The following is a 23,335-nucleotide window of genomic DNA, read 5'->3' on the forward strand; positions in this document are numbered from 1 at the left end:
ACAAGATGAGATCAGATCTAATAGATTGAGAGAAGTATAGACCATACTAGAATAAAATACTTTTTGGCAAGGGGGCATATAGGAGCACAACATAGAATTAGTCGAGGTGACTAATATTTTGAAGCAGAATCAAGGATGAGATAAAGTAATAATCAATAAGTCCTTGAAACGGCCAATGCTACTCTAGGTCAGCGGTCCTACAGTCAACATGGCTTTGATACCACTTGCTCTTCTATGCCTTTATCTTTTCTCTTACACCCTTGTCCGTTATCGCCTTTGGCCCTTGCGATATTTATTCCTTCTACCTAAATGCTTACCTTAAATTTATCCTTTAAATCCTCCCCTTTCTTTCAACCCAGTTTGAGAGTTGCGAGTTACCTACCTCTCCCATGATTTCTCTTCACTTCTTTTCGCCTTACAAGTGTTGTCTTAATTCCATCCTTTGCTGTGTTTTGATTTTCTATCACCATCACCTTGTCATCCATCGATCTTGCCTTGATACTCATCTTTATTCATACTTAAAAAAATCTCCGCTCTTCCACCTCAAATTGAGAGTGGCAGTTTACCTATCTGGCCCTTGGACGTACCCTCTTTTTTCACTTGCACGTCCTGTCTTAACTCCACCCTCTGTGGTATTTATATCCTTGGTTCTCACTACAGGAATTCACTTAATTCCCGTCGGCCTGAAACCGACGGGAATAAGCCCTAAACCGACGGGAATAAGCAATTCCCGTCGGTTTAGGGCTTATTCCCGTCGGTTTCTGGCCGACAGGCGTCCCCTGTCGGGGATAAGGTTATCCCCGTCGGCGGCTGACGGGAATAATTAATTCCCGTCGGCTAGATAGTGGCCGACGGGAATTAAGGATAATTCCCGTCGGTTTTGCTGGCCGACGGGCGTCACATATTAATTCCCGTCGGTTCCCCAGGCCGACGGGAGTTATTAATTAATTCCCGTCGGCCCTATGTGGCCGACGGGAATTAACTGGGCCGACGGGAGTTAGTAATTAATTCTCGTCGGTTCGACCATAGCCGACGGGAATTAACTGGGCCAACGGGAATTACTCTATACTGCTACAAAAACAGCACTAAATTATGTCACTATTTCTACACACATAACATATATCAAACATAACATAAATCACATATAACAGCCACATTACAAACACATGTAGAGATACGACATCCACAAATACATGCATTTAGACATAAACACTTGCTTTTATAATTAAAACATCCACCAACGTGTACGACATAGTATTCAAACATAACATCCACCAACATCAAACAACGAGTACGACATAGTATTGAAACATAACATCCACCAACGAGTACGACATTTCAAACATAAGTTTAAGTGTTTAGAGATAACCACCACTTGGGTGGTTAGAGCTTTGACCGCTGCCGCCACCACCACCAGAAGGAGGGAACGCGAAGAGTGAGTCAACAAATCCAGTCCCTACTGCTGGATCAGACCCACTGCCACCCGCTTCAGGCGTAACCTATGCAAGTTAGCAAATATCAACACGTTAAATGCAAATATCAAAAAGTATACAAGTGTATAAATTAATGGAGAGCTATCAAACGTACCCTATCTCCAGGTGCAGGTATATGTGTCGGAGGGGTGGTGAACTGTGGTGGTGGAACTGGTGTGTTTGCAAATTGGCTCCATTGTGGTGGCGGTGGAAAATTTGATGTCATGCCCTGTTGCTGCATTAACTGTTAAACACATATGTGTTACTACCGAAGATGTTGTATTGAAATATAATAATTTAGAGTTCGGATTATGTGTACTCACTTGATACATCGCTTGGTTATGTGCGTTGCAAGCCTCCATAAATTCGCGTTGTTGTCTCATCTCTTCACGCATCCTCATAATCTCCAACTCCTGCTCGTTCGGTCGACGAGAGCATGAGCTACGGGAAGATGAACCCGTCCTCTGAGATCTCACCGACGACGAGTCAATAAATCCGTCGAAGAGTGCGTATCTATAAGTTATTCAAAAAATGTGATTACTGTATAATCAATTTAGTGTCAACCATATAATTTCATAAGTTAGAGCTTACCGTCCATGCGCTTTGCCACCACCACTTGCGTACACCACCGAGGGATCCACCTGTTCATGGCGCCAGTCGAAGTCAGGGCCATGGCGACGAACCATCTCCTCCCCATATGCCGCCTATACATCATTCACAACCTTACAAATGCAGGAATTTATATACTTTGAACGTTTGAACTTTTGAGCCAAAACTCACCAAGCGATCCGTGGCTGTCTGGCTGCAGAGCTGGTCAGGGTTGTTCGGGTCTGGTCCTTTGTGGCCCTCCTGGTAGACCTCAATGTCACTAGGCTTTTGGCCACTCGTAGCTTCCTGTATAAACAAAAAACATTCATAAGCAATCGTATTATTTGTTGATCGACATAGAAAGATCAAACTTACCATTCTTTTAGCTTTTCGTATCATGTCGTCGCCGCCAAACTTGTGGTTAGGATTGGTTCCTCGACATTGTCTGTGATGCGCTGACGCTTTCTGGAAGCCTTCGGAAGCCCAATATCGACACCAAGCATAGTACGCATTAGGCACGGGCGCCATCCATGGAACCATCACCTGCACACACACAATGTTACATATTATATCAATCACAACAATAAATATAAAGGGTAAAACAAATTGAATACTAACCTCACGATATTGATCCTCAGTCAAATATATCTTTGAGGACCCTTCCTTTTTATTCAAGGGGCCTGCTTCTTCTGGATGCTTTTGAAAATACAGGTTTGTAGCCTGAATTCTCGCATAGTATATGGCATCCTTCACCAGCTTCTTTGCATTGTTTTGCAAGACACGTTCAGCGTGCCCCATGTAATCCTCTCCGTCAGGCAACCGATATCGAAGCTACAACATAAAGAATACAAATACAATGGTATAAGTCATAGATTTACCATATTAAGAAACATAACAAAAATAATAAAGAATTCATACCCAAAAGTCATTACGCACAAGTCCCTGTCTGTCGGTGTGGTTTCGTTCCTTTTTAAACTTGTACTCATCCCAGGTACTGACGAGCACCTCATCCTCGGTATCACCGTTTGACACCTTCACTATACCAGGGTAGTGAAGGCGGCAAAGAGAACCCAACGTAAGGTTAACCTGAGTGTGGTGTCCCTTGCCGTCAAAGGACAGGTCCTCCCAATTCCTACATTACACAAAAACATTAACAATACACATAATAGTTATATTAGATAAGTTAATATATTACACTCACCGATCTCCATGTGGCATGATTAAAGTCCTATCAGCCTCTCGCTCTATCACGTGACGAGGCTTTACTGAGTGGCTTTTTCTTGAGCGACGTGTGCGTGTCGCTGAAGAGCCTCCCGAGCCATCATCCATCGGGTTGTCAGCCGGTTCGCCCAGTTGGCCCCACTGGTCCCACGCCTGTTGCTGTTCTCTCTGGTGGTCCCACTGGTCCCATGGCTGGTGATGCTGTGCGGCCTGGTCCCATGTCACGTGCTCCACCTCCTCATTGTGCTCCACCTCCTCATTGTGCTGCTCAGCCTCATTGTGCTGCTCCTCCTCAATGTGCTGCTCCTCAGTGTGCTGCTCATCCTGGTACATATAACTCAAGATTTATTTGTAAATATGTAAACAAATTTATTTGTACAAGATATGTTACCTCATCTCCATGTACCGCGCTCAACAGCTCTCGACGTCTGCTACTGCTCGAAGAACTGCCCTGAAAAAGGCCCAGGCCCTTGAACAACCCCTTCACTGACTTCTTTGATTTTGGCGGCATCCTGCATAAAAAATAAGAAATTATTCATTAGTGCATCAAAAATGACATAATACTTAAAATATAAACAAATGAAATAACAAAACAACTTTACTTGTTAAATATCATCAAAATCAGGATCTATTTGTTCTCTTCTATGCAGAGGTCGCCATGTAACTTTTCTCGTAACAAGTTGTCTTCTCCGTCTCTCGGGAAAAGTTAAGTCGTTAACGTCTGCAACTAGTGAATCTAATGCCGGTGCAGGATCAATATGAAAACTAGTTGGCAACTCTTCTTCTTGAAACACCTCATCAACCTGCTCAAGGTGACCAATTTGATATTCGTCCTCACCAGGAGTGTATAGGCGTTCACGGGGATTTACATTGTACACAACCCTCCATTTAGACAACTTTTTGCATGGATATGTCAAGAAATAAACTTGGTCTGCTTGATGGGCAAGGATATACGTGTCGTGTCCTTGAAGCAATTTTTCAGGTTGGATCTGTGTCATCCCAAATTCGGTCCTATAATACTTCGGGTCATACCATTTACACTCAAAGAAAACTAGCGCTAAAGGCTTATTTCCAGCAAATGTAATCTCGATTATATTTTTGATTTTCCCGTAATAGCAGGGTTCGTGTCCTTCCATGTCGGTTGCCCTAGTAACGACTCCACTATTTTGAGTGGCGGGCATAGGATGACTTGATTCGAAAATGCTTGAATGAAAGCAATATCCATTGACGTCGTAACGTCCATAGCTTTTGGCAGTTACGCTTCCAATAGATAACTGACGTAAGTCATCATTCAAATTCATTTCCTCCCCAAACTGTCAATCATGCCACAAAGCATTAGCAAATTCTGTAATATTAGTTAAATGAAATTAGCTCTCAGAGCCACATAATTAAGACTTACACGGTCCCGAAGCCACATAATGAAATTAGGTCGCCCATGCATACCATCGCGTCGCAATTTGTCTATGTCTCTCGCTGTTGGCCTACCGAGACACCTCATGTTTTGTTCATCAAACTCGCTGTCAAATATTATTGTATGACATGAGATATTTGATAACATAAACTAATTCACATATGAACAGTTTAAGAAAACAAGTCTTACACAAAGTATTTCTCCACCTCAGGCATATTCGTGAACATGTACAGTAAAGCAGACTTTCGTTCTTCCATACTTAGGTGATATGCCTTGGGTGGACCAACGGCTTTGCCGTTTGTCTGAAAAATCGAAAGATCACTACACGGAGGCATCTCTCGTTCATCATCATGGTACCTTTTCTTTCGAGCAAATACATTATGTTCTTCAGCAAAGTAACAACTTGTGAAGTGTGCTACCTCCTTTAGTTTAAATTGTTCCGCAATACATCCTTCAACTCTTGCCTTATTGCCCACCATTGCTCTAAGCTTCTTTAATGCTCTTTCTATATGAAACATCCACCTATACTGAACAGGACCACCGACCTTAGCCTCATATGGAAGATGTATAAAGAGATGCTGCATAGGATTGAAGAAACCCGGTGGAAATATTTTTTCCAATTTGCACAAAAGCACCGGCGCCTCTTTCTCCAGCTGTTCCATCACATCTCTTCTAATTTCTTTAGCACACAACTGTCTGTAGAAATAGCTAACTTCAGCTAACGTTTTCCACACAACTTCGAAAATGTACCCACGAAACATTACAGGCATGAGCCTCTCCATAATTATGTGGAAGTCATGGCTCTTCAGTCCATTCATCTTCATTGTCTTCAAGTTCACAGATCTTCTAAAACCAGCGGCATAACCATCGGGGAATTTAATATCCTTCATCCACTTCATCACTTCTTTCCGTTGCTTAGATTTCAGACAATAGTCAGCATTTGGTTTGCCTCCGTTTTCTCTAAGCACTTGGGTTGGACGATCACATATCACTGCTAAGTCCATGCGTGCCTTGTCATTGTCTTTCGTTTTATCAGGGAAATCCATGCATGTATTTATGAGGGCTTGGCAAAAGTTACTCTCTTGATGCATGAGTCGATGTTGTGCATCAAAATCAATGACTTAGCATAAGGAAGCTCCCACAAGCCACATATGTGAGTCCAGTTATGCTCCTCACCAAAACCTTGATACCTTTTCCCACTCTCGTCTAGGACAAGTTTCATATGCTCTTCTGTAATTTCTATCCCACTACGTCGCTTGGGCGGTCCCTTCGTGACAATGGTGCCCTTCCTAAATTCCTTTCTCTGCCTTCTGAAGGGGTGATTGAAGGGTAGAAAACATCTATGGCAATCAAAGTAACATATCTTGCCACCAGCACTAAGACGAAAACAATCTGTATCTTTAGCACAATAAGGACACGTCAATCTACCATGCAGGCTCCATCCAGAGAAAATACCATACGCCATAAAATCGTGAACCGAGAACAGATATGCAACACGAAGATTGAATTTCTGCTTCTTGAAGCAGTCATAGGCTTCCACACCTTGCCATAGCTTCTTTAACTCTTCAATCAGTGGTTGAAGCATCACATTGAGGCGTACGCCAGGATGCTTAGGCCCAGGTATAACAAGACATAGGAACATAAACTCATATTTCATGCATAGAGCAGGTGGAAGGTTGTACGGTATGGCAATGACAGGCCAACATGAATACGACGCAGCGGTCATATTGAACGGCGTGAAACCATCAGTTGTCAAGCCGATACGAACGTTTCTTGCATCGCTGGCAAAATCTGGATCAAATTTGTCAAGAGCCTTCCATGCATCACCATCTGACGGGTGCACCATTAACCCATCTTGTCTGTCCGTACAATCTTTATGCCACCTCATGTGCATAGCGGTCTTCCTCGAGAGAAACAAACATTTCACTCCAGGAGTGAGAGGCATGTACCGAAGCTGTTTATGTGCAACCTTTGTCACCACCTTCTCCCCATCTTCATTTACAAGCTCCACGTACCTCGACTTCCCACATTTTAAGCATTTTTGTTCTCTGCCATGTTCCTTCCAAAAAAGCATACAGTTGTCTTGGCAAACATCAATCTTCTCATACTCCATACCAAGACCTTCAAGCAATTTCTTGGACTGGTACATGTCTTTGGGCATCTTGTGACCCGTAGGAAGAACCTCGCTAATCAAATCCACAAGCTCCTTGTAACAATTAATTGAGAATGCAAACTTGGACTTGATTGACATCAGCCGGGTCACGAATTCCAGTACGGTCACGTCAGTGTGCCCGTGAAGAGGCTCTTCTGACGCTTTGAGTAGGTCGAAGAACTTCTGAACCTCCGGTGTAGGTGAATCATGATGATCTGGTGCCAGTTCAGGCTGCAGATCCTCAAGCATCTGGTCCATCCTATCAACATCATCTTCACCATCATCAACTTCTACTTCTGCTGCTCGTTCAACATCTTCACCATGGAGATACCAGACCTTATAGCCTGGCACGAAACCATGCGAACACAGGTGTAGTGTGACCTGCCTCTTGGTGTGGCTCGTCATATTTCTACATTTATTGCATGGACACCTAATATTATCTATTTGTGATAAAGCAGCTGCATGGTCCAGAAACATCTGCGTCTTGGCAAACCATTCACTTATGTGACACCCACCCTTCTTGAAACCTTCATACATCCAATCACGTCTATCACCCATTATTGTGGCTGTGTGTATGAGTAAAGAGTGCGTGTGAGACATTCATGTTTCCACACGTCACACATATATCTATAGGTAAGTAGTAAAACTATATATATATATATACATAACATCACCTTCATCACATTAACATGATAATAATTAATTAACAATATTGCAACATCCAATTTTAAGTCAAATCATAGTAACAAATAACATGTGATATTAAAACCGACGAAAATTAACATGTGATATTAACTAACAAATTGTAATCGTATTACAGTTAACTCCCGTCGACCATAAAAACCGACAAAAATAAACAATAATCACACTCTAATCAAGCCACATAAACTAACTCTAATCACACTCTAATCACATGTTATATTAAACTAACTCTAATCACATTAAAGCTAACTCCCGTCGGCCATAAAAAACCGACGAAAATAATCACATGTATTTATACCTCAACGAGGGCTAGAGGCGGCGTTCGGGCGGACGGCAGCGCTCCGGGACGAGCTGCGGGCGTTGGCGGCCTCGGGGGCGGCGTTCCGGCCTCGGGTGGCGGGCCTCGAATGGTGGCGGCGTGGAGGAGCGGTGGCGCGCAGCCTGCGCGGCGCGCGGAGGCGCGGCGGTGCTGCGGTGCGGTGGCACGGCTGCGCAGTGGAGCCGGGGCGCGGCGGCGCGGTGGCGTGGCAGCGTGGTGGCGTGGGGGCTCGGCGGCGTAGGAGCTCGGTCGCGCGGCTGCTCGGGCGGGCGGCGGCTCGGGCGGGCGGCTACTCGCTGCGGGCGGCGGCTCGGGCGGGCGGCGGCGTTGGGGGCGGCTCGGGCGGGCGGTGGCGTTGGGGGCGCGGGCGGGCGCCGGCGTTGGGGGCGAGGGCGGGAGGCGGCTCGGGCGGGCGGCGGCGGCAGCGGCTCGTCGATTTCAGACGAGAGAGAGGAGGAAGAATGAGTCCACGCGGGCTCGGACGTGGCTCTAAAACCATTAATCCCCATCGGCCTATGACGTGGCCGACGGGAATTAAATAACCCCCGTCGGCTTAGGGACAAAGCCGACGGGAATTACTTAACCCCGTCGGCTAGGTGACGTGGCCGACGGGAATTAAATTAATTCCCGTCTGCTAGTTGACGACCGACGGGAGTTACTTAATTCCCGTCGGCTTTTGCAGTGGCCGACGGGAATTAATCTGGCCGACGAGAGTCAACGGAATTCCTGTAGTGTCTTATACCCATTTACCTCCTCTTCTACATCCTTGTCCATTATTACCTTTAAATCCCCGTGATACCTATGCCCTTGCCCACATGCTTATCTTGAGCCTAACCTTTAAAGCCTGCTCTTTTTCATCGCTGTTTGAGGATAATGCCTCACCTACTTCACCATTGATTGCTTCCCCTTCTTTGATGCCTCACAAGTTTTGTCTAAAATACATCCTTGGTTGTGTTTGTCTGTTATCACCTTAACCCTTGTCATCCCTTGATCTTTACCATGATGCTTATCTTGCACCTGCATTTTAAAGCCTCCTCTCCCATTTCATTTCAAGAGTGATGTCTTGCCTATCCCTCTCTTGTTCATTCCCTTTTTCCTCTGTCGTGTTGCAAGTCTTGTCCTAACTCTATCTTTCGGTGTGTTTTTGCCTTTCACCTCCCTTACCTTTGTAATCTCTAGATCTTTCCATGATGTTATCTTATGCCTACCTTTTGTAATATCATCTTTTCCATCTCGATTTGAGAATGGTGTTTTACCTATCCTGACCTTGGTTGCATTCTCTCCCTTGTCGGTTACAATCATTGCTTTAGCTCCATCCTTTATTATGCTCATGCCCCTACCCTCCATGTCTTATTATTCCCCTTGCCTTTTGTTGGCCTTAGAGGAAAGGCCACCATTTAATTAAAAGGAACGTATAGCAACGAGATGTTTGTTGATGTGTGCTCATGATGTTTGTCCTTCTGCTATGACTGATTTGCTTCTTTGGAATGAGTGTTGATGTGTTGTGGCCCTTGGACCGCAATGGAATCTGTTTACTAGGTGAGTGCCATAGAGTTAAGTATTTGGGTTCTCCCCCTGCTCTCTCTAATGTGTCTATACTTACCTTTTCTCATTATTCTTTCCTCTTGCACATGTCCTTTTGGCAACCTCCAACTCCTCCAAATCAGTCAAGATCAGAGTCGGCAACATCTTCATCAAGTGTGTATCAATGCTCTTGTTAAGGGGGTTAGCCGCTAACCCCAATGAAGACAATGCAATCAACATCAACCAACAAGATCAGAGTGGCGCAGCGAAAGCGTGTGTGGGTCCTAACCCACAGGTCCAGGAGATCCTCAAGAATTGCATCAATCGGTCTCAAGCATCTGAAGGTCAAAGCAATCAGTCCAGAAGTTAAAGTTGCCAGAGTCAAAGTTGAGTGAGGAGAAGCTATGAAAGACTAATGAACCAATCTCATTTTCTTGCTAGCCTCTTCTTGAATCTCGAGGACGAGGTTCTGTTAAGGGGGTTAGATTTGTAACACCCTGAATTTGGGAGTATAAAATTTCTTTTCTAATATCCACCAAATTCAGGTGTTACTCTCTCAGTTCTTCGCTTTCCTTTCTCTTTTCCCTAAAAATGGAGAATTATTTTGTTTTATATTAGTGTAAACCTAATGGAATGAGCCCTAGAGGCACTTCGGTTGTTGCATTCATGCTGTTGCATGGTGTTTCTAAGTGCAAAATGTGTTTGAAACATGTTAACATATCTTATAGAAGCGCTCGGTAATTTTTCATATTTTTCGGAATATTTTTCTATTTTCCGGAAACCAAAATCTATTTATTTGTGGAACTTAAAAATGTTTTTAGAAATTCTAATTATGTTTTTTGAGTTCATTAGGTGCCAAAACATTTATAGGAATTTTTTTCTGGAATTTTTGAAAGTATCTATAATATTTTGAGCACAAATATGGATTTTAGGCTTTTTTCGAATTTTAAAAATAGTAAAATCCGAATTTTAACTGAATTTTCATCTCATCCAAACCCTAGATATATATACATGTCCGGCTTCATCTCGTCAAGCCCGTTCCAGAACACGAAACGTTTTCTCCAAATCCAATCTCTAGCTCCTGGTATTGCTCGCCGAAGTTCGGGGCGGTTCCAACTCCGGCGACAACTCCGGCGAGCAATTACTCCCAATCCGTGCATCGCCTGCAGAATCCGAGGGTACCGCTGCGTTCGTCTCATCGAGGGCTTCGTCGCAGCGCGTTCGGTTCGTCGATTGAATCCCCGCATCTCCGGCAATCGATGGATTTCCTCTCGACTCTGGCGAGGGTCTTCTTCCCCGGTGAGAACCTCCATTGTTGTACCTAGGGTTTCTTCGTTTTTCCATCCGCGCAGGGCCTCCCTCACTCTCCCCTCACCTTCCTCGGCGGCGGCGCCCCTCCCCCTCCGTTTCCCCTCCCTGGCGGTGGCCCTTTCCCCCTCCCCGGCGGTGGCGGCGGCGCCCGCGTTCCCGTGCTCCCGCGTCCGTGGGCCCCTCTCCGGCGGAGGTGGCCGCGCCCCTCGTGCCCCGTGCGGCCGCGCCCGTCCCCGGCCAACCCGACCCGACCTCCCCTGCGCAGCCCCCTCCTCTTCCCCTCCTTTATCTTCCATGGATGGGAGGAAGAAGATTAGAGAAAGAAAACGATGGTAGTCTCGTAAATTTAGTCCGCGCGAATTACAGTATGGTTTAAAACATTCATAACTTTTGCGTTTTAAACCAGATTCGATCCATTCAAGTTGCGTTAGATTCGTATTAAAATTGTCTTAACTTAGAAATATTTATCCCAATTTTTGCACATTTTATTTAATTTAGTTAAACGTTTGTTTAACCAGTGGCTACTAGAACAACGTTTCAATTTAGAAACCTAATTTAGGAATTCGATTTGCGCATTTATAATTAGTCACCAATATGATTAACCTTAACTGAAATGTTATTTATTAATAATTATTTAGTTTAATCATGTTGTTTATTTATTAGTTTCGTATGTCGGTCCGCGCGTGCCGTGGTGCTGTTTCGCGCACGTCGTAGCGAGTCGTTCGAGAGTGTCGCGCGTGTTGTTCGCACGCGTTGTCGTGTGCCGTTCGCGTGTGTCGCGCGCCTTGACGCGTTCCGTTCGCGCGTATCGCGCGTTGCCCGCGCGCTAAGTCGTTTGTGTCCACGCGCTGCGCACATTGTGTTTGCACGTCGTGCGTCGTTAATTCGTCTCGCTTAGAATCGCTCATATTCATTAAGTTACTTGCTTAACTGTCAACTATTAAAATAGTAAGTTAGTCAAAACTAAGTAGTAGTATTAATTTACATTTGATTAATTTCCATTAATATAGAAATGTTGGATTAAATATTCTAATTAATACTTGCTTAACGTAAACGCGCTAACCCCTCGACCGTAGCTTCGACTATCGTGGTTCTTTTCCTCGCGTAACCGTAGAGGCGCTCTCTATTTTATATTGCTCGCTTTTATAACATTTTATCTTGTATGGTGTAATGTTCTTATACATATGTATATGTTTGTTTGCTTGTGCCTGTTCGTCTTCGCGTCGCGTTGCGATTAAATCGCGGTTCGTTTCTGAGCTTCGAGGAATCGACGGTCAAGCTTCGGCGACCAAATGTCCCAGCTCTTCGAGTTCTACAAGGCTGAAGATTCTGAGCATTTGTTTGGTGAAGGCAAGTGTCCTCTAACCTATTATGTCCCATTTACTTTATAATTCATCAACCCGCATACCATGATCAACCTAAGGATTGACTAGCTTTCTATTTACCTTGTCCTTGATTACCTTTTGGGTTACTATGGTTAGCTTCATGCTAGCGCTTTACTTTAATCAATGAACATGATGAGATACAATGATGATACTATGGTTTTATTCTGGATATGATGATATACTTGTGGCATTTAAGGGGACTCGAGCTGTTTCTCGAGTGCCTCTCCGTAAGGACTGGTTCGTTGGATGACCGCCCGGGAAAACAGTGCAACCATGAGGGTGGAATGGGACGCCCTTAGCTGAATAATTAGAGGAACTGGGGTATAGTTCGCTTCGCCGTCGTGCTGTTAATGGGGCTCGGTGTATGCGGCTCGCTCTGCCAAGGTTGGTTCGCCCCTTGGGGAGGAGTGCGGTGCATTTAGGAAACCTAACGAGCGGCTACAGCCTTAGGGAATCTTTGTAAAGGCTTGATAGTGAATCCCTGGCCATTCACCTTGGGAGTGAATAAGGGTCTTGCAAGCCCGGGCTAGAGAGGGAATCATGACTTGTGGGTAAAGTGCGCAACCTCTGCAGAGTGTTATGAAACTAATATATCAGCCGTTCTCGCGGTTATGAGCGGCCAAGGTAGCTCCATTGATTAGAGACACATTGATCAGAGATGCTTTGGTTACAGATGATGATGAGGATAACGATGGTTTTTATGATGATGATTATGCTTATGGTTTCTACTATTCTTTCCATTTGGAAAGAGTACTTTTGGGTTAACAACTTGGGTTAATGTTAAAACATGGCTCTCTACTATTAATAATTACCTAACCAACTAAAAGCAACTGCTTGACCTTAACCCCACATAAAGCTAGTCCACTTCAGCCAAACGGGACATTTGCTGAGTACGTTGATGTGTACTCACCCTTGCTTTCACAAAACACCAGGTTGCCTTTGGTGCAATCTATGCTCAGGTAAAGAAGAAGGAGAATAGTGTCGAGGCGGATCTCCAGGAGTTCCAGGACTTCGACGAGTTCGAGGATTAGGCTAGCGACCTCCCGCAGTCAGCTGCCTGTGGTGGGTTGTTTACGTAGGCTACGTTTCGATTCTGTGTACTTTGATTTATATTATGTAAATGGCTTTAGTCTGTAATATTATTACTTACTCTTTATTGTAATTCGAAGCATTGTGCTATGATGAGTCATTTATGTAATCGATGTGTACGTGAATTACTGATCCTAGCACGTGCATGGTTCACATTCGGTTTACCTTCAAAACCGGGTGTGACATAAGTGCTTTCCACCTATGTCACACCCGGTTTTGAAGGCAAACCGAATGTGAACCATGTACGTGCCAGGATCAGCAATTCACGTACACAGCAGTTACATAACTGGACATCATCACATAGTGCTCAAATAATAACATAAAAGGGGTAATAATAGTCGATTACATCATACGTCTGAGACATCCACATAGTATTTACAATAATCAAAGTGCGAAAACGAAACGTAGATAAACGCGGCCTTCACAGGCAGCCGACTGGGGGTTGCCGCTAACCCACGCCTTGAACTCGTCGTAATCTTGGAACTCCTGAAAGTCTTCTTCCACGGCTTCATCTTCTCCTGAGCAGGGGTTGCAATGCTGACAACCTGGGGAGGGGGGTTTGGTGTGTAGAGCAAGGGTGAGTACACATCAACATACTCAGCAAGTATCCTGTTTGGCTGTAGTGGACTAGCCTTATGTGTGGGTAAATCAAGCAGTTGCTTTTAGTTGGACAGATTGTTATTACTAGTAGAGAAAGCCATGTTTTAGAATTAACCCACGTTATTAACCCAGACGTACTCCTTTCCAAACGGAAAGAGTACCACTTGCCATTACCAGAGCCAATACCAAAACCAACAATCTCATTGCCACATGTAATCCGAACATCTCTGATCAAGTAACACTAATCACTGGAGCTCCCTTGGCCGCTCATAACCGCGAGCACGGTTGATATATCAGTTTTCATACACTCTGCAGAGGTTGTGCACTTTACCCACAAGCCGTGATTCCCTTTCTGCCCGGAGATCATGACTCTCCATTGATCACTACCAAGGTGACCCAGCAGGGCATCACTACATAGCCTTTACAAAGAATCCCCGGGGCTGTAGCCGCCCGTTAGGTTTCCTAAATGCAGCGCACTCACCGAGCCCCATTAACGGCACGACGGCTAAGCGAACTACACCCCAGTTCCTCTAATTATTCAGCTAAGGGCATCCCATTCCACCCTCATGGTTGCACTATTTTCTCGGGCGGTCATCCAACGAACAGGTCCTTACGGAGAGGCACTCGAGAAACCGCTCGAGCCCTCTTGAATGCCACAAGCATAACATCATAATAAAGGAGGGGAAAACAGCGTATCATTGATAATTCTCATCATGTTCATTGATTAGAGTTGAGCAATAGCATAAAGCTAAACAATAATAATCCAACCCAGTTAGGTAAACAAGGACATAGATAACAAAAGCTAGTCAATCCTTAGGTATAACTTTGAAATGCGGGAGGTGAATTAAAGAATGTATAGGATAGAGATAGGTCAAGGGACACTTGCCTCCACCAACCGACTGCTGCTTAGGGGCTTCTCCTACGAGTTCTTCGGGCTCTTCGACCAGATCGTTCTCTATGCGAGCGCAAACATACATACATCCATTCATTCGAATTAGGAAATAGACAGTACACCATACAAGAGAGCAGATAAGTCAAATATGCATAGAGTATGACATACGATATTACATTCGCCATGGCTAGAAAACGAAGAAAGAAGGTCTCGCAGTGGTTAACGCTATACTCGAAGCGTATTACGGGTAGATGCATAACTAATCATTACTTGATCTAGTTCCATCGAGTTACACTAACAAGTATTAGCCACATGCACTAATAAAATTATAACTATTTTCAATTGATCAACATTAAACGAGGTCCAAGATTAGCTACATGAAATAACTAACGTAACCAATTTCTAAATTGAGTTTCTATTTCATTAATATGAACAACGTGATTAGCGCGCATAAAATACACAGGGGGGGTAGACGGGCACGTCTAGGGGTAGACGGGCACGTCTAGGGGTAGACGGGCACGTCTAGGGGTAGACGAGCGCGCCGGGGGCACGTCGAGCCGTGCCAAAGCACCGTGCGCACCACGCGAGCACGTGCGCGTGCAAAGCCACGCACAAGTCGGGGCCAAGCTGCGCACGCGCCGCGAGCGGCAACGAGGCCATGCCGAGGCCGACCGTGCGGGACCGCGCGCTGGCCGAGCTCAAGGCCGCGCGCCATAGGCATGCCGGTCCGAGCTCAAGGCGGCGCCGGGCCAACACGCCGTGGCTACGCCGGGCAAGGGCGGGGCACGCCGAGGCAGGTGGGCTGCCGGGGACGGGGGAGGGGGCACGCCGGGCGGGGCAGGGCACGCCGCGCCGCGGGAGGGCGCCGCGCCGGGGCAGTGGAGCACGCCAGGCCGGGGCGAGGCACGCCGCGCCGCGGGAGGGTGCCTCGCCGGGCGCGCCACGGCCGCGCCGCCACGGGGAGGGGCTGGGGCGTCGCGCGCGCCGGGGACGGGGCTGAGTGGGCTGGAGCGGGGCCGCGCGGGCGCACTGAGCAGGGGAGGGAGGGGATCGATGCGAGGCGAAGCGCTGGGGTCGCAGGCCGCGCCGAGCAGCGGGCGCGAGCGCCATGGCCGGTGAGCCGGGCCGTGCCACGGCCGGGGCAGGGGAACACGCCGGGCGGGGCGGGGACGCTGCACCGGGAAGGGCCAAGGCCGGTCCGCGCGCCACGGCCGTGCCATGGCCGGGACGCGGGGGGGGGGAGGGGGAAGCCGAGGGGCACCGGGGCCGGGCCGCGTAGAGGCTGGGACAGGGCGGAACGCCGGGCGGGCGCGCCACCGCGCCGAGGGGAGCCAGGGCTGGGTCGGGCGGCGCCAAGGGCGAGCCACCACGGTCGTGCCGTGCCAAAGCCGGGGAGGGGAAGGGGAAGGCGGGGAAGAGAGGGGGAGGGGGCTTACCGCGACGGGAGGGGTGAGGGCGGTGCCGGACGGGGCAGGGGGCTGCGCGGGCGGGGGTGGGGATCGTGCGTGAGGGAGAGATAGAGAGAGGTTTTGGGGAGGGGAGAGGGATGACAGGCGGGGCCCATAGGGGAAGGCGGCGGCGGTTCCAACCGCCGCGCGTTCCACGCGCGTGGGGAGCGGGGGAGCTGGGCCGTGCGGGGGGAAGGGGAGGGGCGACTGGGCCGCGCGAGAAGAGGGGCGGCTGGGCCGCCGAGCCAGCCGGCCCAAGGGGGAAGAGGGGAGGGGGGGCGGCTGGGCCGCGCCAGGAAGCCGGCCCAAGAGAGAAGGGGGGTTCTTTTCTATTTATTTCCCTATTTTACATTATCTATTTCCCTCTAACCTTCTACTAAGTGCATTCTTTATGGAAACCAAGCAAATACTCACAAGGAAAAGATGCGTGGTTCGGCATGATGCAACAACCAAAGAAAATATTTCTAGGGTTTACTTACACCAGCTGTCGAGCTAATTCTCGCTATAACTTTGGAAAAGATCAAGGCTTAGTGAGGAGAAAAGGAAAAAGGAAAGGGTAACGCCCGAATTTGGCGAGTGAAGAAAAGAAAAAATTCAACTCCAAAATTCGAGGTGTTACAAACCTATCGCCCTCGAGATTCAAGGTTGGCCAGCAAAGAGCTCAGGGTATTTAGCCATCAGATCATCTTCATGCTCTCAGGTTGCTTCTTCCTCAGAGTGGTGACTCCATCTGACTTTGCACATTCTGATAGTCTTCCTTCGGGTGACTCTGTCTACAATCTCAAGGATTTGCGTTGGCTTCTCAATGTAGGTCAAGTCCTCCTGGACTTCAAGACCCTCCACTGGCAACTGCTCTTCTGGCACATGTAGACACTTCTTCAACTGAGACAAATGAAAGACATCATGCACTGCGGACAAGCCTTCTGGCAAACTGAGTTGATAGGCCACTTCTCCACGCCTTGCGAGAATCTGATACAGACCAACATAGCGGGGCGCTAGCTTGCCTTTGACTCCGATTCTTCTAACTCCTCTGATCGGTGACACTTTCAGATGGACAAAATCTCCAATTTCAAAACTCAGCTCTCTTCTTCTTGTGTCTGCATAACTTCGCTGCTTTGATTGCGCTATCTTCAAATTCTCCTGAACCATCTTGATGTTCTCTTCAGCTTCAAGCAGAATGTATGGCCCAAACACTTGCTTTTCTCCAGGCTGATCCCATTGCAACGGAGTTCTACAACTCCTTGCATAGAGCGCCTGAAATGGTGACATCCTCAAGCTGGCCTGGTAACTGTTGTTATAGGAGAACTCTGCATAAGGCAACCTCTTGTCCCATCCGGACTGATTTTGCAACGCACAAGCTCTCAACATGTCTGCGAGGATTTGATTAGTTCTTTCGGTCTGACCATCTGTCTATGGGTGATAGGCTGAACTGAAATCCAGATGTGTGCCCAAGGCTTCATGCAGATGCTACCAGAAATGAGAGGTGAACTGCGTTCCTCGGTCTGACACTATCTTCTTTGGCACACCATGAAGACAAACGATCCGAGACATGTACAACTCTGCCAATACTGCACTACTGTAGTTGGTCTTGACTGGTATGAAGTGGACTGACTTGGTTAAGCAGTCCACTACTACCCAAATGGAATCGTAGCCGGCTCGAGTGCGAGGCAATCCGACTATGAAATCCATACCGATTTCATCCCATTTCCACTGAGGAATTTGCAACGGTTGCAACAATCCAGCTAGTCTCTGGTGCTCTGCCTTGATCCATCGACAGCTATCGCACATAGCCACATGCTCTGCGATTTCCCTCTTCATTCCATACCACCAGAATTTCTTTTTCAGATCCTAATACATCTTCTCACGACCAGGGTGAATCGAATAAGCTGTCTCATGAGCTTCCTTGAGAATCAATTCTCGAATAGACTGGACATTTGGAACACACAAGTGGTCTTTGAACCATATCACACCTTCTGCATCTTCTCAAAATTCTTTGCCTCTTCCTTCTAGAATCAGTCGCCGGATTTCACTGATCTTCTCATCATTCTTCTGTGCTTCTTTGATTTCCCACTCCAGGGTAGGTTCCAACTCAATTGTGACTCCTTGCGTATTATTCAGAAATCCGAGACTCAACCTGTCAAACTCTTTGGCCAACTCATAAGGCATCGGATGAGCGGCCATCAGATTGACTTGACTCTTTCTGCTCAAAGCTTCTACCACTACGTTCGCTTTGCCTGGATGGTAATGAATCTCCAATTCATAGTCTTTGATCAACTCTAACCATCTTCGTTGCCTCATATTCAGCTCTGACTGAGTGAATATGTACTTTAGACTCTTGTGGTATGTGTAAACATCACATTTCTATCCATACAGATAGTGCCTGTAGGTCTTCAATGCGTGAACCACTGCTGCCAACTCTAGGTCATGGATTGGGTAATTCTTCTCATGAACCTTCAGCTGTCGGGACGAGTAAGCCACAACTCTTCCCTCTTGCATCAACACGCATCCCAAACCAGTGTAACAAGCATCACAATACACCGAGAAGGGCTTGTGCACATCAGGCAAGACTAAGACAGGCGCTGTAGTCAACTTCTCTTTCAGCGCTTCGAAGGCTTCTTGACATTTCTGGGTCCACTTGAACTCAACCTTGTTGCCTAGCAAAGCTATCATTGGTTTCGCAATCTTCGAGAACCCTTCAATGAATCACCGATAATATCTGACCATTCCAATGAAGCTCTTGATTCCTCGAGCATCTATTGGCGCTTTCCAATTCAGAATGTCTGCCACTTTCTTCGGATCCACGGCCAATCCTTCTTTGTTGATTATGTGACCCAAGAACAGGACTTCACTGATCCAGAACTCGCACTTGCTCAACTTTGCATACAGCTAGTGCTCTCGCAATCTCTGCAATACCATCCTCAAATGATCTGCATGCTCTTCTTCGCTTTGAGAATATATCAGAATGTCATCAATAAATACCACCACAAACTTATCAAGATAGTCCATGAATAAATTGTTCATCAGATTCATGAAAAAGGCTAGTGCATTTGTTGGACTGAAAGACATCACAGTGAACTCATACAACCCATACTTGGTAATGAATGTCGCCTTCAGAATGTCTGAAGGTCAAACCCTGAGCTGATGATAACCTGACCTCAGATCTATCTTGGAGAACATGCTGGCTCCTCTCAACTGGTCGAACAGATCTTCTATTCTGGGCAAGGGGTACTTGTTCTTGATGGTGACCTCATTTAGAGCTCAATAATCGATACACATCCTTTTGGTACCATCTTTCTTTTCCACGAATAAGACAGGGGCGGCCCAAGGCGAGGTGCTTGGCCGGATGTAACCTTTCTCTGACAGCTCATCAATCTGTTTCTTAAGCTCAACCAACTCTGGTTCAGATACTCTGTAAGCTCTCTTAAAGATGGGGGCGGTGCCAGGAAGAAGCTTTATAGCAAACTCAACTTTCCGCTCTGGTGGCATACCTGGTAAGTCCTTTGGAAACACATCTGGGAACTCGAACACAACCTTGATGATCTCTAGTGGGTCTGATTCACTGCTATCAACAGCCATCTGATAACAACTTCCTTTCTTCTGCTTAGGCAGGACTAACTCGGTCACCACTTCCTCTCCTAGTGGGGACATCAACTTGGTTGTCCTCTTATCACAACTGATAACTGCCTGATACTTATCTAGCCAATTTATCCCTAGGATGACATCTATTCCCTGAGTACCCATTACTATGAGATTAGCGGGAAACGCTATCCCCCTTATTTCCACACATACATTCAAACAAATGCTATCGGCTCGAATTCTACCACCGGCTGAGTCAATTTGAATGGGGGTTGACATGGTAGTTATTGGAAGATTATGTGCTTCTACCCATGATGCAGTAATGAATGAATGCGTTGCTCCAGTATCAAATAGCACTTCTGCAATATGGGAGTCGACTGGAAACATACCTACTATCATGCCGAGGGTCTCCTGAACTGCTTCAGCCTCCAAGTGGTTCAGTCTCCCATGGTTATAACGTGGCTGAGAGTGGTTGCCTGCTCCAGGCAGAGACACATTCTGCTTTGTTGGGGCATTGGGGCCTGACTGCTGCTGGGCTGCCTTCTTCAGGCATTGCATCACCCAATGGCCTTGCTCTCCATAGTAGAAACGTGCTCTGCTTCCACCCTGAGCTGGTGCGGCTTGACTGTTCTGCTAGTTCGTTGGGGCAGGAAGACGAGGTGCCTGCTGATTCTGCCTCTGGAACTGACCTCCTCCTGACTGATTGTTCTGGCGATTCTGATGCTGATGCTGATGCTGAGGATACTGCCTTTGGAACTGCTACTGTTGAGGTGGACGCTGGTTCTGCCTAAACTGTTGAGGTGGATTGCATGAGAAACAAGGACGATTGTTGCTTCCAGGCTGAGGTCCACTGATCTTGCGCTTGCGATCCTCCATCTCTTTACGCTTCCTCTCTGTCATGATTGCTCTATCAATCAGGTGCTGGAATGTCAGGAAGGTATGATTCATCAGTTGATACTGCAGAGGGTCAACCAAGCCTCTCAGGAAACGATACTGTCTCTTGGCGTCGATGTTGACATCTTCAGGAGCATAACGAGACAACTGTAGAAACCTGTCCCGGTACTCACTGACAGACAATGACCCTTGCTTGAGGGCCAGGAACTCCTCCTTCTTCACTGTCATCAGACCTGCAGGAACATGGTACTGACGGAAGCTACCTCTGAACTCTTCCCAGGTGATGGTGTCGGGGTTGGCATGAGTGGCAAGATGAGACTCCCACTAGGACTGAGCTGCTCCTCTCAACAGACGAGGACCATACTGGACTTTCCCCCTGTCATCGCACTGAGCGGTATGCAACTCCCGCTCCACTGTGCGTAGCCAGTCTTCAGCATCCATGGGGTGAGAAGAGTGAGCGAACGTTGGGGGATGACCTCTCATGAACTCAGCACGCTTGTCCCTGGGCATCTGAGGCATCTGAGGCTGAGGTGGTGGCTGCTGCTGCTGAATGGAGGCCACAATCTGACCGATGGCCTGAACTGCCTGAGTCTGCATCAGGAACATCTGCTCGATGGACATCGGGGGCGGGGGTGGCAGTTGCTATTGCTGGGGTACCTCATCCCGCTGAGCTGCTTGCTCCTGCTGAGCACGCCTTCCTCCTCTGCGCCTGTTTTCTGACATCTGCAGAATGCAACCACACATCAGAACTGATCTTGCAAATCTTGCAGCATAAGAAAAGAGTATAGAATTCTCCACAACTCTGAACAGATGAATATCTTCACTGATCTCCAACACAGACCAACACAGCTTCTCAAATAAAGAGGATAGTGGAATAAAAGGCTTCACAACTAGATAACTAACTTCATTAACTTATAACAGGTAAACCAGAACGCAGGGGATACCCACACTTTGGTGACAGTCATTACAAAGATCCAAATCAAACATAGTTCATCATGACAAACATAAAAGCACAGGATAAGCAAACTACCCTGTCTAACTAAGGCTAACTAAGAGCGAGACTAACGCTAGGACTGAGACTGAGACTAAGACTAAAACTTCTATATTAAGCATTTATTACAAGACTCAATACTGATGATCTATGGTTCTAAGTCTATCTTGGTCTTGCAGTCGGGGTTGCCATAAGACTGGTGTCCACGCCGAGGTGAGCGGTACGGGTGCTGAGTCCCGACGGGAGCGGGGGAACCATCATCTAGGTGACGACGCTCCGCGCGCTCAGCCCGCAGCTAAGCGATCTCAGCACGAGCCCTACTCAGCTCGTCTAGCGCATGGTCCAGCTCCGTGTTTAGCACGATGGCTAGGTTTACTGTGCCGCTCAACCTAGGATTGTCCTCACCAACAGGTGAGACAATCATGCCTCCTGTGCTGCCAGATGGACGACGGGGGTAATACTTCAGGTTGAGACCGTCGGCTACCCCGCCGAGCACTGAGCAGTAGTGCGAAAGCGCACGCCGTGTGGCATCTTGCATGGCCGCCTCAGTTGAGTCCCGCTCAGAGATGGAATAGTGCTCTGAGCAGACCTCAGCACCCCAGAGACTGTTCTCTGGACGGCGCACCAAGCAGGTCGCCTCCCAGCGGTCCGGGTAGACCCCGCGACTGTGCTGGAAGACCACACAGCGATACTCGATAGACCAAGTACGCTGGTCAAGTGCCCGACGTAGCAGGGTGTCGAGCGCATCATGGAAGTGACACCCGCGAGCAGCGTCGCGAGTTATGGGTCGAGCAACCCATCCTTTCGGCTCCTGGTCAGCAGAAAAGTCGGTGTCGTGGCTCGAGCTGTTGTCGCCACCTTCGTCGTTCGGGTCTCCTCCAGCAGCTAATCCAGGGGCTAGGGCGCTCAGTGGTGGTGCAGGGGGCGCCTCCAGCGGGAGCACGGGGGAGCAGCTCCTCACAGACTCTATCTCCTGCTGGAGCGAGAAAGAAGAGCCCTACTGCTCCTGCTCCTGTCGTTGACACTCCTGCTCCTCATGCAGGCGGTGGTGCAGCCTCTCCAAGTGGCTGGACTGACCAGTCACGTGACGGCGAAGCGGACGCTCCGCGAGACGAGAGGGTAAGAAGGGGATGACAGACTTCCGCGCAGTGTGTCTAAGATGAGCCATCTACAAAAGACACCGCAAGCATAAGAGTGAGAACAGAACTAGTATGACCAGCAAGTAATAAACCATAAATTAATGAGGAATTAGAATAAACAAAAATATTTTTATCAAGGTATAATATATAGTAGAACATAGGTTTGGTCGATATGACCAACTTTTGAAGGGGTACCAAAGTCAAGGCAGGGACAGAGGTCTACAATCCTTAGAACGACCATTCTACTCTAGGCTAGCGGTCCTACAGTCAGCACGGCTTTGATACCACCTATGTCACACCCGGTTTTGAAGGCAAACCGAATGCGAACCATGTACGTGCCAGGATCAGCAATTCACGTACACAACAGTTACACAACTAGACATCATCACACAGTGCTCAAATAATAACATAAAAGTGGTAATAATAGTCGATTACATCATACGTCTGAGACATCCACATAGTCTTTACAATAATCAAAGTGCGAAAATGAAATGTAGATAAACGCGGCCTTCATAGGCAGCCGACTGGGGGTTGCCGCTAACCCACGCCTAGAAGTCGTCGTAATCTTGGAACTCCTGAAAGTCTTCTTCCACGGCTTCATCTTCTCCTGAGCAGGGGTTG

Source organism: Zea mays, chromosome 4 (assembly GCF_902167145.1).
Source record: "Zea mays cultivar B73 chromosome 4, Zm-B73-REFERENCE-NAM-5.0, whole genome shotgun sequence".
In the NCBI taxonomy this organism is placed as follows: domain Eukaryota; kingdom Viridiplantae; phylum Streptophyta; class Magnoliopsida; order Poales; family Poaceae; genus Zea; species Zea mays.